This window comes from Argopecten irradians, chromosome 13 (genome assembly GCF_041381155.1).
Source record: "Argopecten irradians isolate NY chromosome 13, Ai_NY, whole genome shotgun sequence".
Taxonomy (NCBI): Eukaryota; Metazoa; Mollusca; class Bivalvia; order Pectinida; family Pectinidae; genus Argopecten; species Argopecten irradians.
In genome coordinates, this window is record NC_091146.1 from 15735989 (window position 1) to 15750943 (window position 14955).

Genomic DNA, 14955 nt, shown 5'->3' on the forward strand with positions numbered 1-14955 from the left:
ATCAATGCCTTGTAGCACTTCAAACAAACATGGTCTTCCAGGGAGATAACTCTAATGTACAACTCAATGAAACTATTGGTTCGCCCGTTGTCAGTATAATGTGACTGGGTGGGTGATATAGCACTATAAAAAGGGCAACATTTCCACTATACAAGAAGACATAACATGAATATACTGCAATCTCCTAAAACACGCACCTCGCACAACATACAGGCAATACACCGCATACATGGAGGCTGTCCTTACATGACCATAGCTGTTAATAGGACGTTAATTAATCAAACAAAAAAACAAAATCCGCTATCAAACTACAACTACTCACCAAGTCCTAACTAATGCCCCAGGTTGCCCCCACCGATTACACCTAACATTATATTTTACCAGTTCACCTACATTACAACCTCCCCCCTCCCCTCCCTATTGTACATACATACCATCAAAATAACTCCCCCCTCCCCCCTCAGATTTTCCTTAATTCCTGCATAGACAGATGGTGAAGCTCATGGAAGTATCGTCACATTCTGTGGGGTTCAGATGAATCGCATCTTACAGCAGCTGGGGGGACATGAGGCCTCGCCAAGTCACATAGCTCTGACTCCGGTCCCTCATTTTGAGGGAGAGAGCCAGAAACAAGCTGCATACTATACGTACTCCGCCCCGCCGGCTACTCCACGATGCTGGGTCCACGGGAACATCGCTATGAGGGCCACCCGTTCTAACCCCCCCCCCCCCCCCCCAGCTGGTATCCAGAACCATTCGCAAAACCATCATAAAATGTTGCAATTTATCTTCCCTGATATCCAAGTCGTTAGGCTCTGGGATCTGTCCCCTGGCCGAGACACACCAAAGTCTATAAACGTGGTAGTTTCTGCTCCTGCTTAGCGTTTAGCATAGAGGGAGTGGAACGACTGGTTCGCCCGTTGTCAGTATAATGTGACCGGGTGGGGTGTGTTGCTTGGTGTCTTCGGCGGCATGCTTCAGTGATAAAGCACTATAAAAAGGGCAACAGTTCCACTTTACAAGAAGACACAACACGAACATACCGCAGTCTCCCAGTACACTCACCTCCCACAACATACACGCAACACACCGCATACATGGGAGGCCGTCCTTACATGACCATAGCTGTTAATAGGACGTTAATAAATCAAACAAACCTCTAATATTACTATTATTAAGATTACTCAATCTGGTTATAAAGCTATGGCCAATAATGGCCACTTTACCAAACACTAATTGCTTCATATTTGCTTGATTCTATATACCTACAACATACAAAAGGAAAAAAATATATATATAAACAAGTTATACATACATCCCCTTGATGAGTTACGATAACCCCCACAATGCCCAACTTACCTGTGACTATAGCTACAATGAATGATTAATATTTGCGCTTTTGTGTCACTTTTTGAGAGGTGTTTAAAAGGCCCGTTTTCGTTGATGACATCTTTAGGCTTGCATCATCATCCAGAGAAGATAGTCATCGATGTACTCTATCTCCAGGGCTCTGTAAAGGTGTCTTTGAAGGGTGATGGTTCGCCTTTTTGGTGCTAATGGAGTCTGCCCGTGTGACGCCCCTGAGTAATGAAGGTGCGTGGTGTCTGTCGTCTTCTGAATTGACAATATTTCCTTTAAAAAGTATGCGAAGTGAGTGTAATTGGCCAAACAAAAAGGGCCCATGCACAAGAAGACACAACACTAACCTACCGCAATGTCCCAAAACACGCACCTCTCACTTCACACATGCTACACACATGGGAGGATATCTTTACATGACCATGGCTGTTAATAGGACGTTAAAATAATCAAACACAAACAAACAAATGAAAGGTGATAATTCGCCTCTCTTTGGTGGTAATATAGTCTGCCCGTGTGATGCCCCTGAGTAATAAAGGTGCACGGTTTCTGTCTTCTGAATTGGCAATGTTTCCTTCCAAAAAGTAGGTGATAAAGTTGAAGAGGCACATAATGTCCTTTTCTTTAGCTTCCTTAATTTGTTTTGATATCTTCTCCAGAGCTTATCTTCACAGACAGGATTCCGATGATGTCGGTTTAAGCCATTCTGTCTTAATGATTAGCACCGTGAACATCTTCATATGTATATCGCCTTGGTTGGCAGTGGCCCCGCCCACATCATTTAGTAATTGGCCATACAAAAATGGCCCACCCACAACACAAACATACCGCAGTGTCCCATAACTCGCACTGCATAGACAGATGGCGAAGCTCATGGAAGTATCGCCACATTCCCTTGGGGTTCAGATGAACCGCATCTTACAGCAGCCGGGGGGACATGAGGCCTCGCCAAGTCACATAGCTCTGACTCCGGTCCCTCAACTCGAGGGAGAGTGCCAGAGACATGCACGAAATGACATGTGCCAGAGACATGTCTCCATGAAAGCTGGGTCCACGTCCCGAGACTGGGTGCACTGTTCTCATGCGGATGCGCACCACTTTTGGGGGTGTGATGTGCGTCCGCGTGATATCAGTGTAGCTGAAGGCTTTCACAGTAGCTCCAATTTGAGCCAACCTGTTTGCCGTGGGTTGCATCTCGTATCCGGGGGAAGAAGGTCCTGGTGGTTGAATAGGTTTTGCTCTTTTTTCTTCCTTTTTTTACTGCTACACACTACTTTGGCTTCAGACTCCGGTTAGACGAGAGGTAATATGGGCCCTGTATTATCAATCGGCTGGTCATGCCGAGCCCTTGGTTCGTAGATCTCCAAGAAGGCGGTGGCTTAGGGTCAATCGTGAGTTTAATTTGGATTGTCTTGATTCTGATCGATCTTGCAGGTGTACAATCTTGCGAGCGTGCTGTCGCAAGCTTGATTTGAATTATGTTTGTTCGAAATATTCTTCCGAGTATACTATCTGTGTAACCCTGACACTTTGACATTGGATATCCATGTCATCATGAGTGTCCCCCTGTTGGGCTCCGAGGTGGGTGGGGGCACAGCTAGCGAATTGTAATTAACTCTAAAAGATGGCTTCCAAAAACAAACAAAATGAACTACAACCAAAATCTCCCCAAAAGGAATCAACCACAAATCAACAAACAAAAAGCGGTACAACAAACACATTTCCACAGTTTCTGGTCATGTCCTCTACACAGAGTGGCAAGACCACTGCAGGTTTATCACCCTTAATATTGCGAAAGGGCATCAAAGGCATTGCTGGAGATGTCAAATCTGTCAAGCCTTTGGGATCGGGTGATCTCCTAATAGAGGTTTTCCGCAAGCAACAAGCGGAGAACCTCCTTGGAACCAACAGTTTTGCCGGCCTCAGTGTGTGTGTGTAAAACCACACTCATCATTAAATTGCAGCAAGGGGGTAATCAGGTGCCCAGCCTTGCGCAATGACAATGAGGCTGACATACTGTCATACTTCCAAGAGGAGAACATTCCGGTCTCTCATGTTAAACGCATCATGACGAGAAAAAGTGGGAGCTTGGTCCCAACACACACTTTTATCTTAACATTCGCTACACCAACATTACCACAGAGCGTAACTGTTGGATACCAACGTTACAATGTCACTGTCTACATCCCTAATCCATTGAGGTGCCGTAACTGCCAGAGGTACGGCCATCATGAGAACAATTGTAGACAGAAAATGGTATGTCAGTACTGTGGCCGTGAAGGTCACGACGAAAAAGACGAATGTGACATTGTCAACCGTCACTGCGTCAATTGCGGGGGTGACCATGCTGCGTCTGCTCGCACCTGTCCCGCCTGGACTCGGGAGAGGGAGATATTACGGGTCAAATATACCCAAGGTGTCTCTTTCCCCGAGGCTAGGAGGATAGTCGAGCGTTCAGACCTGAATGTGGCAACCTATGCACAGATCACCCGCGCAAAGACGCCTGTTGACAGTGTCACCGTCAAACATGCGTCGGTCCAGGCCTTGGTTGACAAGCCTAACTGGGACAATGATGTCCCAGATATGGCTGATGCTAAGACCTGCAAAATAATCATGGGGGACCCAAACAGGTTCAAGTCTGGTCCATATAAGCCCCAACACAAACCACAACAAAAACCACAACAAAAACCACCTGGAGCTAAAACGCCAATCCCACCGGCGTCTCCAGAACTTACACAACACCAAACATCGAACATTAGAAAAAAAGTTACCGCCGCTCGTCATAGACGTGCTACATCTTCACCGTCTATTGACGTAAAAAAACTCCCTGAGAAAGCCAAGCGACCAGCAAATACACCACCGCAGGAGCAACGCCAGACAAAAACCACCAAGGTAAAGCTGGCGAGGCTCCCTGCACTAAACAACAAACCCAGTAAGGGATCAGATGACCCTATCCTTGGACGGAACATCTATGATGTTCTATCGGACGACAGCGAGTTTGGTGACAACACATTTATCGCCACCAAACAACCTACTTCAAGTAGTCCTGTCGGTCCGACAAACTATCCTCAGGGACCAACATAGAGACAAACACTATCATACAATGGAACATACGCGGATTTAAAGCGAACATAGAAGAATTAAAACATCTTATACAAACAAAAAACCCATCCATATTCTGCCTTCAAGAAATAATGCTGAAAGACACCATCAATCTCCGACAATTTACACTATACACCAAAACTCCAACAACAGGTGGCCGCCCATCAGGTGGTGTGGCAGTGGCGGTGCATAAAAACGTTCCTCACAGACACATTCAGCTAAATACCACCTTACAAGCTGTTGCTATAAGCGCAACTCTGCACCGAAAAATAACAGTCTGTTCTATATATTTACCTCCAAATACTCCATTTAGTTGTGATGAACTGAGTAACATCGTATCACAACTACCAGTGCCATATATTATCATGGGTGACTTTAACGGTCATAATAGCCTCTGGGGCTCCCCAGGCACTGACGATAGAGGTAGACGTATCGAAGATTTTATTAATAAAAACAGCTTATGTCTTTATAACACCAATGCCCCAACATATTTACACCCTGCCTCTGGCTCGCTTACCCACATTGATTTATCGTTGTGCCATCCATCAATTCTTCTGGATTATGATTGGATGGTCAACGGTGATCTCTGTGGGAGCGATCACTTTCCAATTATACTTAAAAACATAGGGTCACCAAAACTTGAGGAGCCTATTCCTCGTTGGAATCTACATAAGGCGGACTGGGTTCAATTTAAAAATTTGTGCGCAGAGGAGCTCATTGAGGATAAATTTTTGAACCTCGATGACCCCATTAAAATTTTCACAGAAGCGCTCACTTCTATCGCTACAAAAACCATACCAAAATCCGTGCCAAAACCTACAAAGTTTCGTCTCTCAAATGATTCATTTATCAATAGATCTGGTAGAAATTCCGCTCTGAGGCGGTACCTGGCTTCGCCAACCGTCTCAAACTATAACAATTTTAAAATTTGGAGAGCAAAAGCTCGAAGGTCTATCAAATCCGACAAGAAAAGTACTTGGAAAGAGTACGTCTCAAAAATTAATTCCAATACATCTTCGAAGAAAGTTTGGGAAATGATTGGAAAAATCAGTGGGAAAAGAAAAGCAACACCATCCTCCCACCTCATTAACAACAATAAAATATTTTCTTCAAAATCCGAAATAGCTGACGCCTTTGCCAAAAATTTTGCTAAAAATTCATCCATCAAAAATCATTCCAAAAAATTTCAAAAATTTAAAAAGGAAAAGGAAAAGAGACGTCTTAATTTTAAATCCTCCAATAGTGAAAGTTACAATAGGCCTTTCGAGATACCAGAATTGCTCGAGTCCCTTGAGAAATCAAAGGACTCGGCAGCTGGACCAGACGAAATTCCATATATGTTTTTAAAACAATTACCAGACTCTTCACTAAAATGTGTTTTAACTATATTTAATCAAGTTTACTCTTCTGGCAAAATTCCTAAGTCTTGGAAGGAATCTACTATTATACCCCTTCCGAAGCCCGGGAAAGATGCTACTGATGCCAATAACTATCGTCCTATTTCATTGACGAGTTGTATTTGTAAAACTCTAGAACGTATGATAAATACCAGATTAGTTTGGTTCCTGGAATCAAACAATATTTTAAGTCCTTTGCAAAGCGGCTTTAGAAACCGCAGGGGAACGGTAGACCACTTAGTTAGACTAGAAACATTTATACGAGAAGCATTTGCCAAGAAAGAACATCTTGTGGCGGTATTCTTTGACCTTGAAAAGGCATACGACACAACTTGGCAATATGGAATCATGAACGATCTCCATGATATCGGTATACGTGGTAATTTGCCAAAGTTTATATCAAATTTTATATCTGACAGGCATTTCAAAGTTCGAACGGGTTCAACTTATTCAGAAACAGAAACACAGGAGATGGGCGTCCCTCAGGGTGGTATCTTGTCCGTCACACTTTTTGGACAAAAAATTAACAGCATAACCAAATGTCTTGGCCAATCTACGGAAGGGTCTCTATTTGTGGATGATTTCTTGATCTGTTACAGATCAAAAAACATGCACACTATAGAACGACAACTACAACAATGTTTAGGCAAATTACAAAATTGGGCTGACGAAAATGGCTTCAGATTTTCAAGATCAAAAACTGTCTGTATGCACTTCTGTCAAAAACAAAAACCACACAATGATCCTGACCTCACACTCAATGGAATTAAAATTCCAGTAGTTGAACAAACTAAATTTCTTGGACTAATATTTGATTCGAAACTGTCCTTTGTTCCACATATCAAACATCTGAAGGATAAGTGCTCGAAGGCGCTGAACATTCTACGAGTTCTTTCCCATTCTGATTGGGGTGCAGACCGTGAAATGCTTCTACGTATCTATCGGGCACTTATTAGATCAAAACTTGACTACGGCTCTATTGTCTATGGATCGGCTCGCAGCTCCTATCTACAGATGCTTGACCCTATACAGAATCAGGGACTGCGTCTGGCACTTGGAGCTTTTCGAACAACACCTGTGAAGAGTCTCCATGTGGAAAGCTAATGAGCCATCTCTAGACGATCGACGGAAGAAATTATCCTTACAGTATGCTGCTCAACTGAAATCCAACCCCAAAAATCCTGCATTTAACCTTGTATTCAATCCACAACACCAAGAAATATTTACACAAAATCAAAAGCTCATACCAACATTTGGCATCGAATTTCAAAATTTTTGCTGGAACTAAATATAAATTTCGACACCATTGACGAGTACACCGTATCGGATGTACCACCATGGCTCATTCAAACACCTGATATCAATTTATCTCTACATGAGAGGGCAAAATCCAGTGCATTACCCGAAGAACACAAATCCTCCTTTCGGGAGTGCATTAGGGCTTTCCCTGACCATGTTCAGATCTACACTAACGGATCAAAAGATGGTGATAAAGTTGCGGCAGCATGCTGTACATCTAATCACTGCTCCTCTATCCGACTCCCGGATATTGCCTCCATTTTCTCTGCGGAAGCATGTGCTATCGGTCTGGCGCTTGACCATATCGAAGAACACCGCATTGAAAAGGCAATCATCTGTTCAGACTCTCTTTCGGTTCTTCAGGCTTTGAAATCAAGAAGCCCTAGAAATACTCTAATCCAAAATCTTTTAATCCGAACATTTCGATTATCTTCTAAAACTCAAATTACTTATCTCTGGATTCCCAGTCATGTGGGTATAAAGGGGAATGAACAGGCTGATAAAGCAGCTAAGACTGCTCTTCGCCTAGCACAAACAGATTTGAAACTACCATACACCGACATCAAACCTTCAATTCAGTCAGCCATCAAACACCATTGGCAACAAAGGTGGTCTACCGAAACAAACAATAAACTGTTTAAAATTCAACCTACACTTAATCCTAAACTGTCCAGTCGGAGAGACCGCAGAGAGGAAGTTGTACTCTCTCGGCTCCGAACTGGACACACATATTTTACACATTCCTATCTATTGAGAGGGGAGGATCCTCCTACATGCCATGCATGTGATTCTCCTCTCACATCCCGCCATGTATCACTTCGTATTACCTTATACAATGCTAGATTACAGATGGGATGCACGACTGAGATAATCCTAATTATAATGTAAGTTGTAAGCTAATAAAAATAGACTTGCAAAATCTGCCTACGTCCCTTTTTATTTCATTTTTTTTTCAAAATAAACATATACATCTAATGTGATTATTGCTAGTCGTTGAAGGTGATAACTTTTAACATGCCATTACCAAATAAGCAAATATACTGATATTCGTGTATGTCAAAACCATGTAATATTATAATACATAGACTTGGTCGCGACCAGTTACCATGATTTTTTCGAGGTGAACTAAACAAACAATGGTGCAGACGACCTGAAACTAACAGAAATTCAATAAATATATTTATTTAAAAAATGTGATTAATCTTTTTAATATAAAATGAAAAAATGATCATTATTAATTTAATCAGATATTTGTATATAATAAATATTGTTTAATTAATGTTTACAGACTTGTTAACATTTTTAAGGACATTGACATCGCCCACAGGCTAGGTAAATTTAATAAAGAGCGTCCGAGGAACATTATGGTGAAGTTTGTGCATAGACGGAAAAAGCATGAGATTATCCAAACGAGACGACAGCTGAAGAGTACCGGCATGACTGTGTTTGAGGATCTAACAAGACTTAACCAACAAAAACTGAAAGCAGCGTACGACTTGAACGTTGTTACTTTTACAGCGTAGATGAAAATTATTTGTAATTCTGGAAAACGACAAAAAACGTAGAATCTCGTTTGATACTCCTTTGGAAGAAGATTTCCTGTTGGATTACGCAAATTTCAGAAAGAATATATAGAGATATACACCTACCTGTACAAGTATTATCATTATCTAAAATAGCTGGGGTTTCATTGTTAAAGGTCGGTAATGGAATATAGGTAGTGTACAGCACTACCGCCAGAGACTAAGTCTCCGGTTTACCGATTCTCGATAAACATTTTATTGTGATTATGAGTTTTGTGTTATGCATAATTATTCTTGTTTGGATTAAATGGAATATTGAAATGTCTGTGAGAGTAAGGTAAGTGCGAGTTGATCTTGATCGTGTATATATATTTATATGTACGTGTATAAAATATAGTTTCTATGAAATAAAATTTACATTCAATAATAACGAATGGTGAAGCAAAATTTGTACATGTTTTGCAAAAGAGTAGTTTCCTCGTTTTGGGTAATTCGAAGTACATAATGCTAGGTTTAAACTATGTTCCCGGCGACCACGGTAGCCCTGTTTGCCAGAAACGTGGTGCGCCGTAGAATTTTGGCTATGTTTGTCTTTGCATTCAAGTTGAGCAAGGTCTTGTGAAGTTTTGACACGGTGTTTTACGGAATACGTGGTGGATCATAGTTATAGGGGAAAGGGCTGTTCATGAAGATTAAAAGTACACTACGGTTTTAGCACGGTCTATCCAGGATACCACTGCGTTCTCTTTTGGCCTGTTACGATCTGATGAGGTCTGCTACGTTTTACACGCTTTGATCAAGCTCCGATACGTTTTTCACGGTCCGCCAAGGCTTACTAGGGATACAAGTCTGATGCCGGATTTTTTTTAAGAGCAAATGAAACGATATGTAATGCCTAAAATTTCATTTATTACACATTAAAATTACAAAATGTGCTAAAAGAAAAGAAAATATATTCTATATTTGGTACAAATATATAGATATTTTATATTTCATGTATTGTATAGCAGCTAAGGAACACAAGAGACAGCGGATATGCACTGCTTAACAGTAACTATTCCAGAACTCCCTAATACAATTGTCAATGCCTTCCAACTGCTCAAGATTTCTTCAGTGAAATAATTGAAATATTTACCCCAGGCATCGAGATATATGACACAATGTTCTATTCTTCAATCTGACCTAGACTTAAGCTACCATTGTTTGAGGGTACTCTATCATGTATTGTTTGTAACGTAAGACCGTAATAGGACGTAACACGCCGTATCACGTCGGCCTTTCAACCGCTACAAGCCGTGATGTGCCTTGACAGAATGCATCGAAACGGCTATCATCCACCTTGACTTGCCGTAAAAATCGTGACAAACCTGAACAATCCGCACACAACGTGCAGCCAATCTGCACCAACCGTGATGAAACGTGGACAAAACGCAACAGAACGTCACAAAAATGAATTAACCGTGATATTCCAGGGAACGTGCTTGCTTCCCGGTCCACCACGGACCGTCTAGAAGTTTTGTTACGGCCTTACGGCTATCATCCATATGAAATGTATATTTGTAAATTTGGCACCTAATTTTTAATATTTTGGCGTAATATACATGAAATATAGGAGAAAACCATGCAACAATTTCTTTTTAAAAAGTTATGAAAACAGCATAATTTGATTGGTAATATGACCAAAACAAATGCATTCCTGACTACGGGTTTTGATTTTGAAACTTTTTAGTGATAACATTGATATGATGTTCAATACCAACTATGGTTGCCTTTTCATGAAAATCTAGTTTTGAAAATGTCTGTTTTTATGGTCGGAATGAAGATTGGTTTTCGGTTGCTAGGGTATATAATAATTAGTTGCTAAGGGGTTTTCTTTTGATAATCATCCATATGCAAAATATATTTGTCAATTTGACACTATTTTTTATATTTTGGCGTAATATACATTTGTACATGAAATATAGGAGTAAATCATGCTAAAATCCTTTTTTTAAAGTTATGAAAACAACATAATTTCATTAGTAATTTGACAAAAAAATGCATCCCTTACCACGGATTTTTATTTTAAATTTTTAGCACAGATATATGCCATAACATTGATATGATGTTCAATACTAACTATGGTTGCGTTTCCAAGAAATTTGCTTTTGAAAACGTCTGTTTTTTGTGGTCGAAATGAAGAATTGTATTCTGTTGCTAGGGTATAGAATCAGTTGCTAGGGGGTTTTGTTTTGCTAATTTTGTATATTTGTTAATTTGACACTTAATTTTAAGTATTTTGGCGTAATAAACATAAAATATAGGAGAAAAAACATGCTATAATCCTTTTTTTTAAATAGTTATGAAAACAGCATAATTTGATTGATAATTTGACAAAAAATGCATTCCTGACTACGAATTTTGATTTTAAAATGTCTTAGCACCGATATATGCCATAGCATTGATATAATGTTCAATACCAACTATGGTTGCGTTTCCAAGAAATTTACTTTTGAAAAAGTCTGTTTTTTGTGGTCGAAACAAAGATTGGTTTTCGGTTGCTAGGATATGAAATCAGTAGCTAGAGGGTTTCATTTCGATAATTTTCTAAATCAATTAGTTGTTATGGGGCTATAATCCAAATGTTATATATTTTTGTACATTTGACACTGAAGTTTAAATATTTTGCCGTAATATACATGTATGTAGGCATTCATGTCACTAGTTTTGAATTTCTTTTGGGTATGAAAGAAACTAACTCCATCTGATCTTTTAAAAAAAAATCCCATTATGAACTAACAAAAAAGTCTTTAGTTGATAAATTAAGCATGTAGCATATATTAAAGAAGTAAAAACAAGTTAGGCGCTCTAAAAGTCAAAATATAATCTTACGCACGCCAGTTTTTTTGCCATTTTCCAGCTAATAAACTATTTGACTTTTGGCCCTCGACCTTGAACCATCAACATGGTCAAAACAAAAAATGACACCATCATTTTTTACAAAGGGTGGCCTAATGAACATTTTGATATATGGTGTCAAACTTCTTCACGAAAAGCCCACGGAACTACTTGAGCCGCCGGAATATAATGATGAAATACATCAAGGAGGTAGTTTGTCGTCATTTTTTTAATATTATGCGTGGTTATCGTGAAGGCGATCCAGTCGCCCCTTATACATTAATCATGTGTACGGAAGTCCTAGTTATTCGTAGAAATAACAGAAACATTGTTGAAATGGTATAATGGTATAAATATGGATAATTGTAGTATTTTAAAGTTTCAATATGCTGATGATACTCCTCTAATACTTGATGGATCTGAAAACTATTTGAAGGCAGCTGTTACAGAATTAGATATTTCTGCAAAAAAATTATTACTTAAGATCAATACTGAACAATCCCAGTTTATTTGGATAGGCAGTAAAGGTATACTAGTGAACACTTATTCCGATCTTGAACTTGCAATGTGGATTTGTTAAATTTACACTACTTGGTATTGACATTCGTGTTGATCTTTATAAAATACCAAAATTGAACTTTTGGTATTGAAAAAAAAAATGAAAAAGGTAAACTCAAAAAACATCCAACATAGAAAAAAAAGGAAAAAATCTCCTATTCGTAGAGTCTGTCTCATAATATCTCTCTTAATTTCTCAGTTAAATCATCTTTTTATTTCACTTCATAATCAAGAGGAAAATTTTATAAAACATCTTAATACAGTTCTTTTTTAAATTTCTTTGGAATATATAAAGTTAAGCGAGATAAAGTTATCCAGAATTATATAGATGGAGGTTTGGAAATGATCTATATTACATCGTTTATAGATTCATCAAAAATAGGCTGGAGAAGAAGAATATTTACATCAAATGGTAAATGGCATATGATTCTAAAACTACAGCCAGCTTTCTTTATTTGGCAAACTGTGGAAGTGAATATCTTAATACGATTATATCGAATTGTAAAAATGCTTTTGGAAAGATGTATTTGCATCATAGTTAAAACTAGGATTTAAATGATAACTACTTATCATGGTTTAGAAAGAGAATTGCAATTATAAAAAAATTGTTAAAAAAAAGTGTTTCTCCATGTTCATTCCTTACATATGATGACGTTTGTAATACTCTTTTGTGCAATAAGTAATTATCTACAGTATCATGGACTGATATCCAGCAATAAAAAGTGTCTGAAAAATTTAAATCTACCAAACGAAAAACTATTTTATCCAATTATTCCTTTTAGTCTTGAAATTATATTGAAAAAAAAACATTTCTGGAGTCCAAGATTTGTATAGAATGCTTGTCAAAAATAATACTGTAATAGCTTGTCAAGCTAAATGGGGAACCTCGTTTGACTATGATCCAGAAACATGGAAAGATATATACAATATACCTTTCATGTCTACCAATAATACTAAACTTAAATGGCTTCAGTTCCGAATTTCCCACTACATACTAACAACTTACACTTATCTTTGTAAAATTGGTCTCTCTAATAATCATCATCCATTGTTTGCTATGTGCTCTAGAAAGGGAGACAATCACTCATATCTGTTTTGGGAATGTTCTAAAATTCAGAACTTTTTAGCTAATTTTGAAAGTCTTTTGGATATTCTGATTAAACCATTTGCAATTAATAAAGAAACTATGCTTTTTGGAAAACCACATCATAATGGCATATACCAAAGAATAGATAATGCAGTTGTTCTTTTTTATCACAGGTATATAGTTTATGGGGAAAAAATAAAAAAATTAATAAAGATTGGAAAAAAATGGTTAAAGCTGATAGAACTTATAAATCCCTAATAGTTGCACATATCCTTTATTAAAATATAATATTTATTTATTTGTTGTCTTACATACATGTATCATTTGCATTTAATTAGGCTGTTGAGCAGTATCTTTTAATTCAATGTCACTATAAGAAATAAAATGTCTATATAACTTCTTGCCTCCATTTTTTCCCTTCTTCATTTTTCTTTCTTTCTTCCTTTCTCTCTTTCTTTCTTTCTTTCTCTTCTATCTTTCTTTCTTTTACTCTTGTTTTCATTGGTTTATTTACTATTTTTCGTTTAAGAATATGTTTGCAATTCTCTTCATTCTAGTTCACCCCATAGTGTTTTCTTTTCTTCCTAATTCTTTTTTATTTTATTTAATTTTATCTCTCCCTCCTCCCTCTGTTATAAAGAAACAATCCATGTAATTATACTGCTGAATGAAAGAATGACAATGTGAAAGATATGCATGGAAGAGAACTTTATATATATTCATATGTCATGACTATGTGATGAATGTAAAATTGGTATACTGTTTGAAAAAAATAATTTAAAAAATGTTAGCATTGGTTATCATCTGAAAGTTTTAAATTTGTGTCAATAAATATTAACATCTTGCCTATTATGTATTTTTCTCAAAACTGATAGACATTTTAGTATGCGAAATCTTCAGAAATCATCTTTATTGGTAATAAATAAAAAAAAATTAAATACAACTGTTATAAATGACAAATAAATAGTTTTATCAACTGTCCCTTAAACATTTTATAATGGAATTTTACCGTGATATGAACTTATTTCTTCAAACAGAAGTAATCATACGTTGTAAGAAGAATGCACCAGGTAAAAGCCTATCTTTTCTATGACGATTCTGTCCATCCGTAACTTGTTATACCCCTTCCGCCTATACTTTTTGAAAATTTCCAAATTTCCAATTAACAGAGCGATATCAAAGGTCACAGAGGGAAGACGAATTGGGGTAACTGCAGTTACCAGTATCAAACATGGCAACGATAGAAAAATACGAGAATAAACGGGTATTGTTCTCACATAAACGTAGTAGATCGTGTCTTGGAACATTATTAGCACAATTTGAAGTGTAAGTCATATACATAGAGCCCACATTGGAATCAAGCATATATAATTACGTATGATTAAGGTACCTCAAAAGTGATGATTAGGGTAACTTATTTACAAGTACATACATATAATTGTCCGAAAATAAGACTTTGCAAAATATTTCAACATGACAAAAATCAGGCTGTAAGAACCAAAACAAATTTGCAACAAATATATTGAATGCATATCACCAATTAACAATTACATGAAGATACAAAGCCTTTTGTACGACGTGAGTGCCAGGAATATAATGGGAATAATATCACTACATAATTAAGCAACGTTTGTTACGCTAATAGCGGACAAATTTGTAGTCATACGGATTAATTTCAGGAGATCACGGTGAAGTGGCTGTTATAGACAAGCCCTTGTGAAGCCATTTCTAAATAAAATCGAGTCGCATTGGA